The 20471-nt window shown below is 42.5% G+C and overlaps 1 long non-coding RNA gene across 9 annotated transcripts in view; it reads right to left on the bottom strand.

Annotated features, from left to right (window-relative positions):
- Positions 1 to 207: 207 nt before the first annotated feature.
- Positions 208 to 20471, bottom strand: part of LOC112968218 — a 34825-nt gene continuing 14561 nt past the window's right edge. For 2 of the 9 annotated variants that reach the window (XR_003254300.1, XR_003254299.1), the window contains 10 exons: positions 13507 to 13617; positions 12992 to 13413; positions 12243 to 12409; positions 11081 to 11359; positions 7492 to 7581; positions 5010 to 5224; positions 4314 to 4395; positions 931 to 1008; positions 397 to 475; positions 208 to 310 (listed from right to left, as the gene is read on the bottom strand). This is a non-coding gene — a long non-coding RNA (uncharacterized LOC112968218). Of the gene's footprint in view, positions 311 to 396; positions 479 to 930; positions 1009 to 4313; positions 4396 to 5009; positions 5225 to 7491; positions 7582 to 11080; positions 11360 to 12242; positions 12410 to 12991; positions 13414 to 13506; positions 13618 to 20471 lie in introns of all 9 variants that reach the window. The other 7 variants (XR_003254306.1, XR_003254305.1, XR_003254304.1 and 4 more) reach the window with 7 other exon arrangements.

The following is a 20471-nucleotide window of genomic DNA, read 5'->3' as shown; positions in this document are numbered from 1 at the left end:
TCTGTGAAGGCCGAGAGGTTCAAACTCAGGCCTCCCGATCCGCAGAAAACACCTGCATCCTCTGCCGCCCGCTCCCTCTCTACACACAGTTCTTGCTGGCACCCATTCACAACGTCATTCAATTACTGCGCCTCAGGATATAGGTGCAAAAGTTCTGCAGCCTTTATCCATMTCTCTACCAGATCACCCCACAAGAGCAACTCATGTCAAGCCATGCATCGCCTTGCTGTGCCAGGCTATGTCAGGACAAACACAGCACCAGTGGAGGCTGGAGAGAAGCATGCAGAGGTGCAGTATCCTCCCTTGCATCCTATAACATTAAGACGGGGGTTAATTTGGATTTACAAAGTGAAAATGTCAAGCTTCATTTATATTCCAGCACCCAGCTTTAATTACCTTTCCCTTTTCTTAGCAGCCATTCTTGTGTTCCGTTTCTTCACTTAAAGCTGATAAGCTGTCCATCTATATAACCATTCTGCTGACACAAATCATGATGGATATGAAAAGCAATAAAAAGCAAGTCTAATGAGACATTGCTCAGAATGAGAGAAAAAAATTGAACCATGTTCTTTAATCATCAGCATACAAAGCTAAGTGGAATAAATTTGTTTCAAGGAGGCCTCATTTCTATTTAAATGTAAAATACACTGAAATGTTTTAAGAATCACAGAAAACTATGGATTTCTGATAAAGTATTATCCTTAGTAATCCCAGCCAAAAACCAAAAGAAAACGAAACCCCCAGACATTACAAAGAGGCCAATGGTTTCTCTTGCATAGATTTTCCAGAGTGAAATGCAGAAAACCATAGCTACAATGAGATCACTGAAAACTTAAATCACTCATTTGCTCTAGAAGACAAGGATTCATAAAATTGACTGCATATTTTGTGCATCATCATAAACCTTAGTAGAAAAAGCCTAATTCTGACCTGATGTATAAATAAGAACATCGCTGCATAAAATCAATAAGAGATCATGAGCAGATGGTTTAGTCCTTTGCTCTCCCTCTGAAAAAACAAACAAAATTAAAAAGATTTCAAACCGCAAGCAAAGCAGGGAGAGAATGAGAAAACATCATAACCAGCCTCACATGACCCCAAGCAGATTCTCAACCCCTAAAATCTGCAAAATGGAAAGCCCAACCCTTCACCTCCATCAAACAGAAGTGCAAGACCCCTATCAATACTGTAAGAGGAAGGTCAAAGTCAATGAAGCAAAGTCAGTAAGGGATGTGGCACTACATCTGTTTGAGCAAGAGTCATAAATATCTCAGATCGTAATCGTCACTGTGTTTCCAATGATACTTGCTTTTCCCTGCGAGGGCTTCCAGTAGAAGCTCTGACACCTACCATACATACTATAGTAAACTGTGTATTAAAAATGCCTGAGACACACAGACAGACCCACCCATCTGGTACACTCCAGGTTTCATCCTGATGAACTAGCCATGAACCTTTCTCTTCTCATATATGCAGAATCAGCTTCTAGTCAATACTTTTTCTCTCCTCCTCTTTGCCCCCCCAGTAGTCATATTTTCCTACATTTTACTTTGAAGCTGTAGCTCTAATTGCACCCATTGCAGAGTAAAACATAATCGTTAGCTATAACATCTAGCTTCACTGTGATGATCCAAATGTTTCAGTGCAATATTCCAAATGCTGTGATCCTGAAGTGAGTTCTATATTGAGAAGAATTATGAAATTCAGGGTAATAATGCCCATCTTTGAGAACAAAGAGACTCAATTATACAGCTCAAGGGTTTTCGAATGATATCTAAGAATAAATCAAGATGCCAAATTGTGTGCTATTTGCTTTTTTCCCCCCACTACTGATCACAGTATATATCAAATCACTTTTAAAATATTTATCATCCATTTGCATGGACTCAGTAGAATTGGAACCTTCACCCTGAGGATTTTTTCATCCCTGTCTCTTTGTTGTYGCAATATTGTTTGCAAAGGGCTGTCACTGTAAGCTGTTATTTTTTATTAACGTTATCACTCTCTACTGCATACTGTTGAAGATCAGGGTGTACAATGACTAAGGTCAGACCTTGACAGGAGAAAATAATTAGGGATAACTCATCTCCTAGAAGTATGTTTAGTGAGCATAAAGGGCTGGAAGCTGAACAGAGGAAGACATTTGTAGTGAACAGCAAATGGCTTTGGTCCTTCAAATACAGCACAACGTATTCCTGAGCTCCCACTACTAGGATATTCTCATGAACTATTAGACACACTCCACAAATATGGATGAACTGTAATATATATAATAGTGCATAATACCACTTCTATCATGCGAAGAGGTCTCCTATAACAACATTGCAAACTTTTTAAACACAAGGAAATCAGAACAATTTCCAGGCCTCATCAGCATGTTATCACACCAGAGTTCCACAGAGCCCACATACTGTTTTGTCTTCACTAGCTCTGGTTGATCTTCTGCTAAATATGCAGTATTTCCATGAAACAATCCCCTCCCTTCTGCCAAAAATGTGGGATTAGCTTAAAAATTGTAAGATTTCAAACTAGAAATTCATTTGAGGGTCTTTGTTTTCCTTCTAGCTTGAGTTTTTAGAATATACTCAGATCTCTTTCTTACCCTTTTATATGCAGTAATAAAACCATGAAGAAAAAGTAAACAGACTCTCAGTCAAAAGTCTTAAACTGAGGCATTAATAAGCATCAGATACTTTAGAAAATGGCAATGAGATTTTGGATAAATGGTGTGAAGAAGGTGAGAGACTATGAATGATTGTTCTTTATTCTCAGCACAATAGGAAAGGGGGACCCAGTTAAATTATCAGGCGGTGTGTAATTAAATTGTGGTATGCATGACAGTCAGAAGGATAAATGGGTTCAAAAAGGGATTCAATTAATTCAGAGAGAAGAAGCCTATCTGTGGCTTTTAAGCCCCATGGTCCCAATGCAACTTCTGGCTCAGGAAGTCTCTAATCTGCTAATTACCAGAAACTGCGAGGCTTATTTGCAGGCATGGATCACTTGGGATTTGTCCCATTATTGAGCCTCTCTATCCCAGTTACTGCTGGAGAGAGGGTACTGGGCTAGACGATTTTGAATGCTTCAACGTACCTAGTCTTATGTTTGGGTCCTTTAAAATCGTCTTACCAGACACTCAGGGGTGCTCACAGACTCCCGCATCCTTCGTCCCAAGGGCAATGTTCAGGATGAACTGAGGGCCGTGAGCTCCCCTGCCAGTGAAGCCCTCAAGCGAGGGTCAGCGGGCTCCTGCACAGCGGGGGTGTTTAACCACAAGGGTTTACGGGATCAATTATTGTCACTCTTGAAAGCACAGTGGCACGATGTGTGCTGTGAGCAACGCACAAAGGCCAGCAAGGTCAGCTCAGTACACTGACCCCAGCAGCAGGATTATCAGCCAGATTTATTAGCTCTGTTATAGGAGCATGGCAACAACAACCACTCCACCAGACCTACAGCCCTGCAAGGATTGCTACATAATCTCACCCGCCTGCAAGTCTCTGTCCTGAAACTACCCATCTCCACAGATCCAGGGTTTTACTGTATATGAAACCATCATACTTCCAGACAGACCAAATGTTTCTATAAAGGTGTTTCGCTAGAGTCCACAAGCCCTGGCCTTTGAGAAACAGCAGGTGCCTCAGGTGAGCAATAGCAGCCAATGCATCAGAGAAGCTACGGGATCTTTCACAGGCAAGTTCAGGCCCTTTCTTGTATGTCTAATGCTGCCAGTGAATGATGGGGGTAAATCCCACCTGGATGTAAGGGCCTGTATCTCCCTTTGGCGTCTGGACTGCAGCTAGTTGCTCAGTGTGTCCCAGTTTAGTTTTATATGTGAGAATTCATGGTTACCATTAGAAAGCATCCCACAATCCCACTCCTGAAATTACAGTGCCTGTCTAGTAGCACAATGGATTTGTAGAAGCATCCAGGAACATGGACAACTCTTCAGTGGGACATTTCTGGCTTTCACCAGGAGCCTGCACCAGCTGAGCAGATTCCACCCCAGTGGCATTACTGCTCCTTAGCCTGGCACCTATTCTGGCTTTGTCCCTAGCAGTTATATCCTGTAAAAAAAACCAGGAATGCTCCAGAAGGATCCCAGCATGATTCTATGTCTCTGCTCTCATATTCAGCTACCCTTCAGGTTTTTGATGGCTGTTTTTTCACTTCATGTTTTCTTAAATTATTTAGATGGTCTTTTAGTATTGTAATAAAGTAACTGCCTTGGCAGAAGATGAACATTAACATTTGCAGTGTGGGTTGAGAAAAAAACACCATCTTTAAACCTCTACACAGAAAATGATCCTCACCGATAAATGATGGTGTCACAGCAAAAGTTTCATCTGCAACACGAATCACTGCCTATCCTTCAGGTCCTTTAATGGCTCCATTCTGCAAACAACAGTAACAACAACAAAATCAAACACTTCTTCCCCAACAGACACCCAGTCCTTGTCATTTCAGATGTGTTTTTGTTTCCTTGTTTTATCTGCATGAACAGTTTGAATGGCTTTATAATTTGACTGTGCTTCCATTTTATTATATCTGCCTTCCATCTGTTATTTTTATGGTTTATGTTACCATTCTCCTCTCACTAATGCCAGCGGCTCTACTGTAAAACTGATGTTGCATCTTACAAACTTATCACCTCGCTCCAGAAATATATCTTGTGCATGATGGCATAAGAACTGCCTGGAGAAGAGTAAATGGATCTTTTATTAATGATTTTCTTGTAGGAAGAGTCCACGCAATACTTGTACTTAGTGCAAATACACCTTCTCTTCTCACTGCAGTTTGCAAAAGTCCCACTGAATGATACAGGGCTCTTTCACCGAATCTAAAGAAAAAACAGGCTACATAGGAGTGTCCCTGCTTTAYATAAAGGATGACAACACTTTCCTCATTTTTGGAGGGTAAACTCTTCACATGGAGTGAAATCCCTCTCCTTGCACAGCAGCTAGTACACTGCACGAGACTATTGCAGCACAAATAGAAAGAGCACTTACTTGAAAGTCACGCAGCTCCCTTCCCAGGTGCTGTACTGGGCTGTGCACAGGCCTTGCGCTCATGCTAACAGACAAGGATGAATTTTACTTTGGAACAAATTAAAACTTTACACAGTTTCTCTGAGCTGAGCAGAAACTTCCTGACTTAGAGGCAAAGAACCAACACCTGGGGACACTCCATGATCCGTCCAAGGCTGCAGAAGAGAGGGTCGGAGCTGAAAATGAAAAGCCAGCTCTTCAGACTCCCAGACTTGTGCTTTAATGGCAAGCGTCTACGGCTCTCTATCACTCTCAAACGATTATAAGTAATTACATATTATATCACAACAGTCATCCTCAGTTTTAAGGATTTCAGTGGATCATTGGCCAGGCTATCTTAAATTTCTCAAGCTTTTTTTTTTGGCGGGGGGAAACCCTTTATTCCCAATTTAAAATGAAAGTGGATGTTGAATCCATGACAGCTGTTCACGAAGCAAGACTCTAGTTCTCTAGCTAGCATTATCTCACTGAGAGCTGATATTTTTTTGTCTGCTATGATAATTCCAGATTATTTTACAGAAGTTCCTAGGAATCTTAGTTATTGATCCGGTCGGTCTCTAGTTCTTGGACAGTATCTTCCTCCCCAGCAAAGTTCTTCTAATCTAAGACTTCACATATGCATTTCCTTTATACCATGTACACCTCTTCTATAAACCTACATAGAGATCCATATATGCTGTTATTCAACACATGCACAGAGATACTGAGTAAGCATGAGATGGAAGAATCAATATACATATAAAATAAATATAGATTTCATTAATATTATCTCCAATACTAAATACCTTCCAATAGACAACAGATTAGTACCACAAGTGTCCCTGTCTTAGGCCAGTTACAATTTTCACTTTTTTGTGCACAACACACTGTTTTTCTCCTTGTTTTATAATTTTCCAAACACAAATGTAATTGACTCTGGCCTGCTACCAAGAGGTTTATTAAAACGGCAAGGGATGAAACTAATGATTGCTAAGAAGTTCTAATTCCAAGTATACTGAGTTGTTCATTACACATTTATGGCTACTAACCAGCGGTGCTCAAATAAAGGCCTGTGGATTTGTTTACGCTGCCAAAGCACTAAGATGCATCCAGGCACAAGAACTCAAAGGTTGAGACAGAAATCAATATGGAACAACTAAACACCCTACTGTGTAGCTGGAAGAGACTAAATTGATGATGAACCTATGAGTCCAATAAATATGTGCATAATTTAAAATGTATTAAAAGCAGAAGCTGGCTAAAACATCAATATTTAAATACTGTCCCCTGCAGTTTCACCACAGATTTTGCTGGAAAAGAAGATATTGTTGAGCTTGAAGGTGATGAAGACACCAGAATTGCCTGAAACATTCCTTTGGCCAGATTCCTGACACTGATTTAAATAAAACTGTCTCAGGAATAAATCTGACCCCAGGTCTTCTCCCTCTCTTTTTTTCTTTTTTTTCCCCCCATTCGGTTCATTCCGGCATAGGCGGGAGGGGACGAGGAGGAAGGAAAGGTGGCAGACCTCTTTGTTTCTAGTCTCCATGCAGGTAAAGTCAAAGCCAGGCAAATGCTTGGAATCGGTTTTCAATTCCAGCACCTTAGCAATGAAAATATACTGCTACCAGCACCCAAATGGTCTCTTGCATTGCAGCCCATGGACATATTAGGCCAGTAAGAGCAAGTCTGGGTACCTCTACATATTGCTGCATTATGTTATGTGAGAATACCCTGAGGCAGGTATTCCAACAATCCAGCTTAGGTGCCCGTGGCAGGAATATTCAGGTTGTGATACAGTCAGTGGAGAGAGGCTGAATTGTTCCCTGGAACTTACTTTTCTCCATGGGATTCTTCTTAGGATCCTAAAGGTGAGAGATTCTTGGACCATTTCAAGTACACAGGTCACATACGAATGCAATCAGGACTAAGTCACTTAAGCGACTCCAAAAATTGTCCTTGTTCTGTTCTGAGGAGGCTCCTAGGCCCTGCTGACTATCAGAGCGTGCACCCCACTCAAAGACTGCTTGAGAGAATGAGTTTTCAAGGGTCATCCCTAAATCATTTATCATTTGATTTCCAGTGTCACTTCCTACCAAATGCTTCAAAACACCAACATTACTGGATAGCGCAAAACAAAAGCTTCTGCATGATCACATCAGGAGACGGACACTATCGCCAAGGAGTGTGTTTAGGGACAGCATGAGCCTGAACACATTGCAGAATTCCCACCCCCAATTTTGGGGTGGCATGCTTCTTTCTTCTGAGACTTATTTGCAAAGGACATAGTTCCACGGTTCACAGAGTTAAGATTAAGGCCTGTTTTTCCACTAACTGGGAATTTGGTTGATTCTTTCTATAGCTATGTTTTAGGTACTGGAAAGCTGATACCACATATCTTCTCACGCCTCTTTTCCAGACTAAACAAGCTCATTTCTTTCAGCCTTTCTTCTTAATCAGTTACCTTTCTTGTTGCTCTCTTCTCTGAACTCTTTCCAATTCTTGAAAAGTGATGGCCAAAACAGGATATAGCACTCCAGCTGAGGTCTGGCTACTGCCAAGTAAAACACAGTAATTACCTCCTGTGACTTGCGTATGATTCTTGTTAATGCTTCCCAAAATGACAGTTTCTCTTCCCTCTGCAACAGTGTCGCCTAAGGGGTTCACCTTCAGTGTGTGACCCACTGAAACACCCAGCCAGATTTGCTCTTTGACTTGGGACTTGCTATATTGCCATATTCTTGAGGACCTGTCACCATACTCCCAGTGTGGAAAACAGTTTTCTTCCTTCCAAACTGGCACAAAGACCTCTTCCTAATGCAACCAGGAAACCTAGCAGGGCCAGAGTGCATGTGCACAAGTGGTTGGGCAGTATGCCACGCTTAAATCCTCTGAATACAGGCAGAGTGAGCCTGTTGTGCTCTCCCGGGAAGCCTCACCCACCAGCCAGCCCTGGACTCTGTGCTAGCGCAGTTAATGTGCTCTCACCGCTCCCACTAGCCACTTTAAGCACCCGGACATATCGATTCAGGCACAGCACTAATACAAATATACAGCTCCTGCATCAGAGAGGGCTGGCTGTGACTGTGGAACAGGCTGCTTTCACATGCAGCACCCAATTCAACTGGTCCTTGATGCCGTGCCTTCCAGACACCACAGTAATAACAACTGCACTCGCCTGTTCTCCAAGGAAGCAGGATGCCCATTCCTCTGCCTGACAGACAGTAACAAAAGCTGTGAACCAGATGATCCCCACCACCCCATACACCCTGTCTGACCAGAGGAAGGTCGCACCACATTCATTCGGACAACTAGAGGCAACGTCAGTGTTGCTCTATACCAATTTCCCCATGCACAGCTCCAGCTGTGCTGGGAGCCAGCTTAAAAACTCTGGCTACCAATGAAACAGAATTTGAAAGACATACAGTTGACAGCTCCATGCAACAACACAGAACAAGACGGCTGTCTTTCCCCATCCTCCCCCAAGACCCAGCAAACCAAATAATTCCTGGAGAACTGGCTACGTGAGTAAACATACTGAGAATTTGCTCCTCGTGGGAAAGTCAAGATCCCAGTTTCCAGCCTATTGATGATCTTGGGCAAAAGCACTTACACACTAAGCAATTGTACTACCTCTGGCTAATTTGCACTTTAACTGACTTACTGGTAAAGCAATCCTTGCATTAGTTAATCCAGAGGCCATCTGCTGAGGATAATATATTTATTACTAAGAATCTACCTATCTCTATTGTACTAAGCATGCACATGGTGAATCTTAATCATTTTAACTTAGACACTCTATTATACATACCATGAAATTTAACAAGGTATGTCCTATATGGGGCTGTAACATTGCAGCTGTGTGGACTAATTAGATAACATTCATTATTGTTCATTCAATTTGCGTTTGCAGATGCAGAGAGCTGAGCGCTGACTGCTCTTGAGTCTCTGATTGATTGCTCCCACTTTGCATTCATTAGGAAGGTGGCCTCAGCACAGTAGTTTTACAACATGTGTTTGCTACCACTTAACTGGATGTGCCAGTCAAAAGCCTTGAACTGTGTCTCTTGATTAACAATATTTTGCAAATATGGTGCAGTCTATTCTAGCAGCATGACAGGCCTATTGTGGAGCCAGCGTTCTTGGAGAGCACCACTCACTGCAAAACCTTCCCCCCTTTCCGCACGCCGAGTGGAAAGAAATACAGTTGTGGCAGTAAAGGCTGATGACAGCTAGCCAATACATCAGGTTCATAGGTGGCTGTGTCCATTGCTCATCTCCTCCAGTCAGACGTGAATTAAAGAGATAAATGGGCTTGTCAGAGAGTTTGACTTTGTCAGACAAATACCAAACCCATAAAACTAAGGTAAATACGGTTCACATTGACCTCTGCATTTTTCCCTAATGTCTCTTTGCAACTGTAGACTGGGTTTTTGTTTTGCTTTGTTCTGTTATTTTTATCTCTCTCTCCTTTTCTCTATGCCTAGCACTAGGTAGCTACTCTGTGGTGGATCAATTATTTAAGTGGCTCATGTTCTTTTCTGAGCTCGTGTGAGAGGTGCAGGAGGGGAGCTTGTCTGGTGAAACCCAGCCAATACCACCTGCATTTTTCCTTCTGCTCCTCTCCTCACCCTTCATGCTCCTTTTCCCTGTGCTCAGGGAACCCGTGGAGCACGTGGCTGGAAACAAAAGCCCAGCAGGGCCAGGCTGGTGGTCTCGAAACTGGAGAGCTCTCAGCAGAGATTGACCACCCGCTGCGCTGCCGCCCCAGCCCACGCCGCTGCCAGCTGCGCGGACAAGATGCGCCTGGAGCCTCAGCCCGGCAGGCAGCTCTGCACCCCGGGGAGAGACACGGGAGGGAGAGCACCTAGGGGCTTAAGCATTTCCGAAGTGAGGCCTTTTTTCAGAACACGCTCTAAAGTAGCCAGACAATTTAAAACCTTTTAAGGAATTGTATGTTTTTCCATAGGCTGAGATTAAAATTATGCATATCTGTAAATTATGCAAGATTAGATTACACTTTGGCCAAGTCCATGGTCAAAACAGTAAAGAAACACAGAGCAAAAGGCAGCTGATATTTGTGAAAAATACGTATAGCTAGGCTAATACTGGGCCAGGTTAAAAGCAGACCAGGTAGCCAGACTGAAGTATCTGTGAAAGCTGACTGGTCAAAATAGTCCACCCCACTAGCAGTACTGCAGGAGGTAACTTTGGAGGTTACATTAGACAGTACATTAAAGTGCACTTATGGTGCATTATAATTAGTGACATAATCACTGCATGAGTCCTCCCCTGCTTTTCTGCAAGGTTGTAATGGAAATGTTCCAAGGCTCCCCGGATTTAGGGAATCATTGATGCCATATACTGATTCTTCACAGGAAGTTTTTACAGCTCTGCATTTAAACCAGTCCTGCAGTGCAAGGGGCGTATTTCAAAACAGTAACAATAAATGTTGGACAAAGAGCACTGAATCTGTCATTGCCCTTCCACTTCTCTTAAAAACATTTACTCCAGCTTCACTGACATTAACTTAGACGGTAAAAGAAACTGATTCAGAAAAATTTTCTGCAGCCTAGGGGGCTTAGGTACCTGGATATCTCCAGACCAATTCAACTTCTTACATTTAGTCCAGCTCTGGGGATCTTCCAGCAGTGGGCATGAGGAATCATTACAGCTCTGTCCCACTAATCAGGCAAGCAACTTATGCAAATGGTTCAGCATTTTAAGGTGATGAATTTAGCAGACTGCTAAAGATGTGAGCTGGGATTCACCTGGCCTGCTCTAACAGTGAGTGGCAATCATTGTCTCTGCTCCTCCGGCAGCTGCAGGACAGAGATGACCGGCACCCCAGGAGCTGGTGTCTCCTGCCCGCCTGGGACAGGAGCCATCTCCTGCAGGAGATGCTGAGGCTCCCTCACTTASCACATTGCCAAGTGGTGGGTGAAAACGCAGCAGCTCACAGATTTGTCTCGGCATATCCCACTTCAAAAATGACAGTTGAACCCCCACCTTCCTCTAAAACACCACACTGATCTTAAGGCTCTCTTACTCACAGACACTTGGAGTCCTAGATGGCTCCAGCCTAGGGACCTAACAGGTCTCTCACCGCGTGCTCCTTGCCAGCCATCAGTCAGCCACAGCTGGCCCTGGGGCCCTGCGTGCTCTGCAGGGAACAAGGCCGCTCTGACGGCTCTCGCAGGGACGCTGCCCAGGTGCTCTGCATGCTGAGGACTCCCAGCTCTCAGTTTTTCAGCAGATCCAGTCGGTATTGCTGGCAGACACAAACCGTGCTCAGGAGACATGGGGATACAGGCTGGCTTCTGAAGTGTTATCTATGCAGGAAACATATGTCACATTAACACCTTTCTATTCTCTTTAACTAATGGCTTTATCTGCATGGTGCATTAGCTGCAAAGGCAAAGCCAGCTGAAAGAACTACCACCTTCCCTCCTCAAAGAATTTCCACCTTTCCTAGGTATGCTCTATCTTCCTTGCGGGACATGCTAAATTGTACCACCAAGAAAATCAAAATTAAAAGTAACTTTGAAAAAAGGGGAGGGAGAATATCTTAAACCCATGTCATGTGAAAGCTCTGGCTTACATGCAAACAGTTATTTTGGATGAACTAAAACAGAAGTGACAACAGGGATGGGGGGACAGAACTTCCTGAACTAGCTTCAGCATCAAAGGCAACACAGCACAGAGCTGCCCCTTGAAGAGGCATTCTTGGCAGTCATCAACTAACACTGCAGATCACCATCAGACTGCAAACTCTGGAGCAATTATTACTGTGTGACAGCTCGTCCATCCGAGGAGGCCCAGCACRCACAGGTGCAACACAAAAGACTCAGAAACTTTCTTCCCCAAAGCATTGCAATCTTAGAAATAAAAAAGGGAAGTCACAGCAAAGACAGATGAAACTATTTGCTCAGGGCAACTTGGAAGACTAGACCCCAGATCTCCAAACAGTGCAAACCAGATCAGCCATCAGAGTAAATTTATCCACARGACCCAGTTCCCTATAGATCCACTTTACTGCTAACTCTAAAATTTAATCCCTCTTTCAACCCAAGTATTAAGTGTCTGCTTATTCAGTTAGACTTCTCAACCCCCAGGGGCCTCATACTTCATTTTTCAAAACATTTCAAAACAAAATCTAGGAAACAGCTTTTCCTTGCAATAATAAAATCTACACCAAGCAGGAGAGCTGTTTACCCTGCTCTCTGCAGTTTTGTCATTGCAGCTTTTGCTGCCCAGGTTCRAGGGACTGCTGCATGTGCCTGCCAGGCCTCCGTCACCTCATAATAGGTTTGTTAATCCACTGGCTGGTTTCAAGCGAAGTTGACCAAGTATCTATGAGCTGAAGTCTCGTAGACACTAAGCTTGGTAAAAACAGACAGTCGGGGAAAAGAGAGAAACCTTATTAGTGACCTCACTGGAGAATGTTTAAGCTAAGCCCTTACTAGACATTAGAAAATGCACATGGGAGAATGCCTTTGGAAACCAGACTTCACTTATTTTGCTGTTCAGAACACTACTTTTCTTTGGCCCCTTCCCTCTGCCTTCCCATCTCCTAGGACCAAGTGTAGCCAGCCCCATTTGCTCAGCGTATTCATTTAGGTCAGTGTGACTAAATCCAGCCTTTCCTCATTTCTTCCTCAACCAAAAGGCCCATTCAACCTGTCGTAGTAAAACCAGGTAATGACTAAGGAGTTGTCTCAAAGGCAAGTGCATCGCGTATATTAGCTGCAAAGACTGCAGGAGAAACCTTTACACTAAAGAGGACTGACTTTGACCACCCTTTTCTCTCAAACTGCCTAATTAGGTAATTAGATCCTGAAGAAAGGCATCTGCCTTACAGCATGCATTTCTTTTTCCCTGCTTTGTATCAGTCCGTCTTAAAAAAAACGAAACAAAACAAAAAACCACCAACTTATATGTGATACAAACTGCGCTTTGCTTACTTCCTCAGACTGTTATAGCTGTTACTACTGCGTATTCAACACCTTCTTGGAAAGCCTCTACCCAGTCTGAAGTGGAGTAAAGTCTCTGCGGTGCAGATAAGAGTATTTACAGATTCTCCTGCAGGAATTCATGTTTTCCTGTGAACAAATACAAGCCCTGTTTAAGAGATACTGGCATTTCCTCAAGCAAATTAAAGTTACGATCAAGTGTTTTACAATTCAGCAGGTAATGGATGCTTAAAATTTACAATTTTAAAGGAGAATATATTTCCTTACATTTAAGATTTTCAGCACATTAAAGTAGCAGGGCAAAGCCCTTTGAAACAAACTGAGAACTTAACTTATCAACAGAGGTGAACTGATTTGGGATCAGAGTCACATGTCCTGGACTAACCAGCAAGGCTTCCATTTTGAGACCATTTCTGGAAGACAGAAGACAAAGACAAAGAAAATCTGCCCAAGTATTCTTCACTGCAATCAGCACATGGCTTATGAGAACAGGTTCTCAGTCTTACCCTCCTCTCTGAGGCAGCCCTCCCAGACTTCACAGAGTAGCAATACAGGGTAGAGACATTAAGGGGTTTAATATCCTCATCCAAACACGCCTGCCTGGGATGCACACACTCCTGTGGAGGAAAAGGACAGTCTGTCACGAAAAAGAGGAAACTTAATTGGTAGGGGAAATCTCTCTACAGGCACATCCCATGTGACATTTTACAGCTGGCTTCCCAGTCAATGCAAGTGCATAATGGCAAGGTCATGCCATTCAGTGCTGCACTGATTTGGGGGGAATTTTTTTCATTAAACAAAGTGTTACTAGGCTGCTAACACAAGGCAGCTCCACTRCCATCGTGTTAGGCAGATGAACCATCATTTCAGCTCATTTCAGCGTAAAACACTGTCACTTTTTTTCCTTTTGCATATGCAATACTCACTGGATAGTTCAGGTCTATGCATAACATATTTATTCGACAGTAATCGTTTCATTTCAGCAAAGGAAATATGTTCCACTATTCCTGCAGCTGATGGGTTCTGGCATAAGTTGGAAGCTGAGGCTCCAAAAGGAGAGAGAATATGTCTATGGGATGAACCACAGCTGTTTGCAGTATTCCTCTGCCCTAGCAATTATTTTAATAGGAAGAATTCCTGGAGGGTTATTTGGCTTCTGCACAGTGTGGTGCTCTGCTCACAGTCACTAGTTAGGATATTAGACAAGTGAACCTCTGAAGACAATTCTGTTCTTGTAAAGCATTTTTTAAAAAGGAAGAGGATTCAATTCTGCAGCCTGTTCGCACACCAGAAAACACTTGCTCTCATGGGTAGTACAAGAAAAGGCTGAAAAACTGATACATTTACATAATCTGCATTACAGTAACATTGTTTATTAGCATTGTTGAACAGCCCCAAACCTCCCCCAAGCTATAAGAAGAGAGTACTACCCAACTTAAAAGATATAGTGCAAGGTTAACACGCACACACATACACATGCATCCCTAGAGATAAGATACATATATGTGACTGATATTTGACTATAGATTTTTGGCTATGTATGAGAAAAAAACCCTGCGACCTCTTGAACCTGATCATGCTGCACTGTGATTTTTGTGTATGCCTTTTTTTGCATTAAGTTGTACGGCACTTTCTGGAGGCAGAATTTCAGGTCAGGCTTTTTGCAGCGGTGCAAGAAGGATTGTTTGCTCCATTGCAGAGTCTATTAAAAATTCAGCAGCACCCTGTGAATGTGTTGCTGCTCTGCCTCAGCAATAATCACTGTCAGGATAGTCCTCAGACAACACTGCGCACTAAATAAAAAACCCAAGATCCCCTGCTAAAGGGGAAAAGCTCCCCAGGGGACTAGCAATATTTTAGCCTGCTTGTCATCCAAGGATTTCAAAGTACTTCAGAAGCATTAATTAAGCCCCATGACATGCCTATAAGATGGAGATTTAATGTTCACTTAGCGATGGGTAGCACTGGGGTCTACAGCCTCAGGAAATCACTAGGAGCGCGAGGCTTTGGATCTTACGACTTTTAAAGCATTGTTTAGCTCCAGTACAAAAGAGAAGAAAGACACTATTGCTCTTGTGGCAACACGGTCCCATGAACGAGACTGAAGCCGGTCCAAGGACATTTCAGAGAAAGGTGGGCCTGGGAGGGTTTGCTCCCTGATCGGGCTGTGCTATGCTACTGCTGTTCTGCATGCCGTCCCTCTGCGGCTCAAAGGTAGAGCAGATCCAGCAAACATGCCGAGTTTGGCAGGCTGCCCTGCTGCTCGGCCAAGCCTGAGAACACCAGTATTCTCAAGCCTGCGCTGTTTTGATTAGTACTGGCAAACGTTCGTGTCCTTCAATGAAAGCATCTTGCATCGCCATTGTGATTTGCTTTAGGTAGCTAAATGAGAAAATGAAGAAATGCCTCCCTGGATTTTTACTTTCAAATCAGCTGCCCAAGTTATTTAATATTTAAATTCCTTATAATTTTAAAATATTATATTCTCATTTTTATTTTTAGAAATGCACATGCTTTTAATGCATAGGAAAGCTGCTAGCAGTTCTTCCCACCAACAGGGTTTTATTCACAAGTTTACGAGTATGTGACGATGGATATTCGAGGGGAGTCATTTAATAAATCTGGTTAAAAACAAAATCAAAGAGCAACTGAATGAAACATTCACAGAGTACAGCATTGGCAAGACTTGAGCTACTGCCAAAATAAACAGCTGGGTGAAACCTCAGTTGAACAGCCCATTCGAAACCTGCATTTGAGAGAGGTGGATGGAAGTTGCTTTGTCCCAAGGATCAGCCGTAAGAAGCAACCGTTGCTCTCTAGGCTTCCTGATCCGCTCCAGCTCAGAGCTTGCCATGGTAAACCATTCGTTTTATCCACTGACTGCTCGACGGCCCATATGAAGTTTGTTACTGTTCGCATTTCAGTTAATAATGCTCTACTTCAGATAGACTGTCTCCATCATTTCTACTAATTAATATACTTGAGAAGTCAATCCCTATGCCCAAAAATCAAATGACTCTTATTACCCAAGAGCTGCCCTTCCACCTCCCTCTAACATAGCTGAGGAACACAGACATGGCTTGTATTACCCCAAACCTTGTCAGGCAGTCCACAAGCTATACCACTAGCTAGGGTATTCATCTTCAGTGAGAACTGGCTGCTTTACCCATTAACAGAGAATTTATTTTGCAAAAGCCTAGTTCATTTGCACTGTGTGCAGAAAACCATCTGTTCTCAACTACTGAAAGAATGAAAACCAATTCACAAATCTAGCAACACCAACATCATGTCCTCAGGGTGCTTCTGATCTTCAAGGGAAGAAAGGGCATACTGCTAGTGGGACAAATGCAAAGAGAAAACAGAAACTTCAGAAAGACTTAACCCCAAAATTTGACTTTAATCTTGCTGTGCAATGGAAGAAAACAGATGCAAACACTCCTAAGCTTGTGATGATAGRCTCCAGGTTACAGTCTGGATGTTGCTAAAAATCGTGATTAGTGCATGTGATGATCAAAGGAGCTTAAACTATTCGACAAGAATTAGATGACTTACTCTTCGCATGACTTGAAAAACTAAGCCTTTATGATCACATTTAACACAAAAACAAAGCTAACCTCAAGTCCAAAGCCATTTTTGGATAAAGCCTGTATCCAGCTTTTGGCTGGGCTTCATCTCTCCAAACATACTGGTTGGGGTAGATTTGCAAACCATATTTGAGATCAGAGCTTTGCTGTTCTAGCATTCTCATTGCCAGTAATCACTAAGTAGCGTTGCTGCCCATCAGAGCTGAATCATGCTGGAAACAAGTTGGGTAGTAACCAAGGTGTTGTAAAGATCAGCAGGGAGACTCAGATCCTCCTAAGTATTCAGACATGTTATTTCTAGTTGGAAGTAATGAGAATCAATGGCCTAAATGAAAGTTAAATGCCTTAATACTTCTGTAGACAAAGATGTAAGAGACCAGAGCACAAGTAAATAACACCTGCCAAATCATGTTTCAGAAAGTTGGCCAGAAAAACAAACAAACAAAAAAAAAACCTAACAAATATCCTGTTATTCACAAAGGGAAAAACAGATAACAGTTTGCTATCACCAAATAGTGTTTCTTGCATACAGAAATGACATCTTTTATCTAGGTATTTAGACGAGAACAGAAGTTCAGTGATTTTTGTCAGTATCATTAGTCTCTCTGGAGAGAATATTAAAATGCTGCTACTGACAGAACATCAATAACAGGGGAGATAAATTCTTCTGAAGCACTAATTTTCTCAGCGTTGTGAAATCTAACTTATGCATCATCACTATACATCAGTGAAGCAATAATATGAGCAGGCACTGTAAACACCATGTTACAAATAAAACAATATATTTCAAGTGGAATCTGTTTCTGAAGGAGATTTACATTTGGAAACAGAGATGGGTTTCAATAGTTTCCAATAATAACATTGCAGCCCGATACAATCTCACTGCTGCTGGTATCTGCCTTTTTCACAAAAAGCTCTGCAATGAACACAAATGGAAATAAGGGCCAGGTCTACTACTGGTATAAATCAGCACAGCCCTAGGAATCCAGCAACCCAGTAATCAAAGGAAAAGGAAAAAAAGGAGCAAACAGGGAAAGTTTGTAAGAGACCACCATGTATGCTTTATAGTAATAACTGACACTTTTCTATGTAATTTAGTTATTACAAATAGTTACATGCAAACTCACGCTTACTTGAGTTGAGTGCAATGCCACGTGAAAAGGTAATTTTCTCTGCATTTCCAATGCGGGCTTGATTTTGATCTGTAAGCTGGATGCCCCAATCATTTGGRCCCTGTGAATATTTAATTTCTACATAATTGTTTCAGTGGCAAGCAGATTTTTCTTACTGCATTTCCTTCACTCTGTAATGAGGTTAAAGAAGGAAAAAGGACTTCCTACATCACTGAGTCTGTATTTCTGCAAGTGGAGGACACAGTCTCCTTGTCGGAATAATATAGGTGCATTTCTGGCTCTCTAACAAGGACTGTGTAAGAGACTGAGCAACTCTTCTTTTTATCTGCTTTCCCATGTGTTTATTTTATCTAGGCCATTACTAGAATGGGCAAATACTGCAAACAATTATGCACAAATGTTCCTTTGAATTTTTTTAATTAATTAGTCTCAACCATTTTCTCACTCCTTTTATGTTCATTTCCTGAGACTTTATTCTAACAGATCTGTTTACTATCAGAATATTCACCGAAGCAGCAAATTGTGCATGATTATCAGAGATTATTCACTGAGAGTAAAGTGATAAATTAATTATTAATCATCATTATTAGCATTGTTGTCCTGTCGCCTAGAGCCCTCACTGAAATCCGGACCCCACTGCATTAGGTACTGTATAAGCAATAGGAAGAGACAGTTCTTCCTCCCAAAGGGCTTTCAGCCTAAATAGATGTCAGAGAAGGTGGGGGGAAGAAGGACGCAAAGAGGCAGCATGACTTGTTCAACCTCACATCCAGCCCTCCACAGCAGGGCCGTGGACAGGGCTGTCCTCTAAGCAGCCTCCCTGAGCATCTGTGCAGGAAACCTAAGGGCACAATTTCTTCTCACTTCCATTTGCGCACTTACAGTTTCCTTGGGGAGGGCCCAACTTCCATGGACAGACTACTTCTCTCTTCACCCATCTGCGCATCTTTTTTAACAGAAATGTATACATAGAGAGGGGATTAGCAATCACAGAAGACAGTTCCCGAGGGCTGGGTGTCCACGAGCTCTGGGCGCTCACCCCACTGGCGACCAGCTTTGACTAGAGCACACGCACACTTGGCTTCTGCGCTGCGCGGCTGCCTGAGCACCCACCCTTGCAAACACCTCTGCAGCTTGTCTCGCACCTCGATGAGCAATAGGTACTCCAGCTGCTCAGCTGCCTTCCATATCAGTTGGTCATTTCCATATTCACCATAACCTCTACAAAACCTGCGCAAACAACAACAAGGAACTGCTGCATCTCTGTGACTGCCCAACAGAGCCGGTACGTTTGAGCTGCTGATGGCATTTCACCTGACCCATAAAATCAGATTGCTGCATTTGTGAGAACAGAAGTAGACCCAAAGGACATTAATTCACCACTGTCATCTAGCATCCCTTGTGGAAGTTCCAGCAGGGAATCCATACACCTCATATCCAACACCTTGTGAATAAAGTACAGCTGAATTTCTGGAAAGACAGACCTCCAGACCTGGGCTAAAGACCATTGCAATGTTTATCACATCCCTTTGTGATTGGTTCCAGTGAAAAGCTATTACCATTACTGTGTCCTATTATTATGCTGGTTTGAGTATTTCAAGAATATTCAGGCTCAGATAAAATTTTAAGTGCCTAAATGCACATGAAATTAAAGAGTGGTCCCTCTAGGTTCCAGCTGTATTTAGTGGAAAAGAGCACCTCCCCAAGCATGTTAGGTGTTGGGAAGGATAGTTAAATTTTCATAGGTTTAGTTCCGTGGCAACTTACACCACTGAGAACTATTCCCTGAAAGAAGGGAGACAACATATAACACACAATTAGGTGTCTGGGCAAGCACTGACAGGATGAAACACAGCACAGTCGCATTGTCTTCTTTCTTGAGAAATGCTGCATTAGCCATTAATTTTATTTAAGTGCTTTGCAATATGGTGTTGTAGAACTAAATTGAATCTGTCCACTGAAAAATGCCCTAAAAACAAAGTAACAAGCATATGGAGCATGTGGGGCCATTAAAAAATTCAATCCATGTTCCTCTAGTAAAGATGTTTTGTCAGACAGGTTTAGATGCTTCATTTAGACTGACAGGAGGTGACCAGATAGAGASAGGAATGGGGGAACATATTCTCCAACCTATTGTCTCCTTCTCTGGGGAAGACCTGTTAGTAGCCCCCGGAAAAAATAACTTCATTCATAAATGTCTATAAATGGCCAAGTAGCAGACATTTCCATTCAAGTTTTTTGATTAACACACTCCTCATTACAAGTTTGTAATAAGTTCTCTGGTGAGGTTTGTTCTGCCTTTCAGGCCCACTGTAATTGCCTTAGAAGCTAAGGATTTAAATCCCATTAAAAAAAAATCTTGTAGCCTAGAGCTACACCGAGGGCGTAAGTCAGACGTATGAAATGCTGCCATTTAATTTTCAGATCATCTGTGCTGTAACTGTGCAGGTATATTTGAGTAGACTGAACATGTAACTGCTGCAGCCCTTAATGCAAAAGCAAAGTCAACCTCCAAAGGGGCAGAGACAGCCAGAGCCAGCAGCTACCTGGACCAAGCCTGTAAGGGAGCATGGATGGTCACGGACACACAGGTTTTCCTCACAAGGAGCAACAGTCAGAAAGGTACCGTTCATCCACAGTATTTTTTTTTTAATCATGATAGTACTGATTAATAGTAGTAATGATGCTTTTATCAATAATAATAGTATTTAATATGATCATAAATGGCCCCACTAATTTTCCACTGTAAAGAGG

Source organism: Apteryx rowi, unplaced genomic scaffold (genome assembly GCF_003343035.1).
Source record: "Apteryx rowi isolate R43461 unplaced genomic scaffold, aptRow1 scaffold_307, whole genome shotgun sequence".
Taxonomy (NCBI): Eukaryota; Metazoa; Chordata; class Aves; order Apterygiformes; family Apterygidae; genus Apteryx; species Apteryx rowi.
The sequence above is the reverse complement of the archived record's forward strand: the minus strand, read 5'-3'. Positions and strand labels throughout refer to the sequence as shown.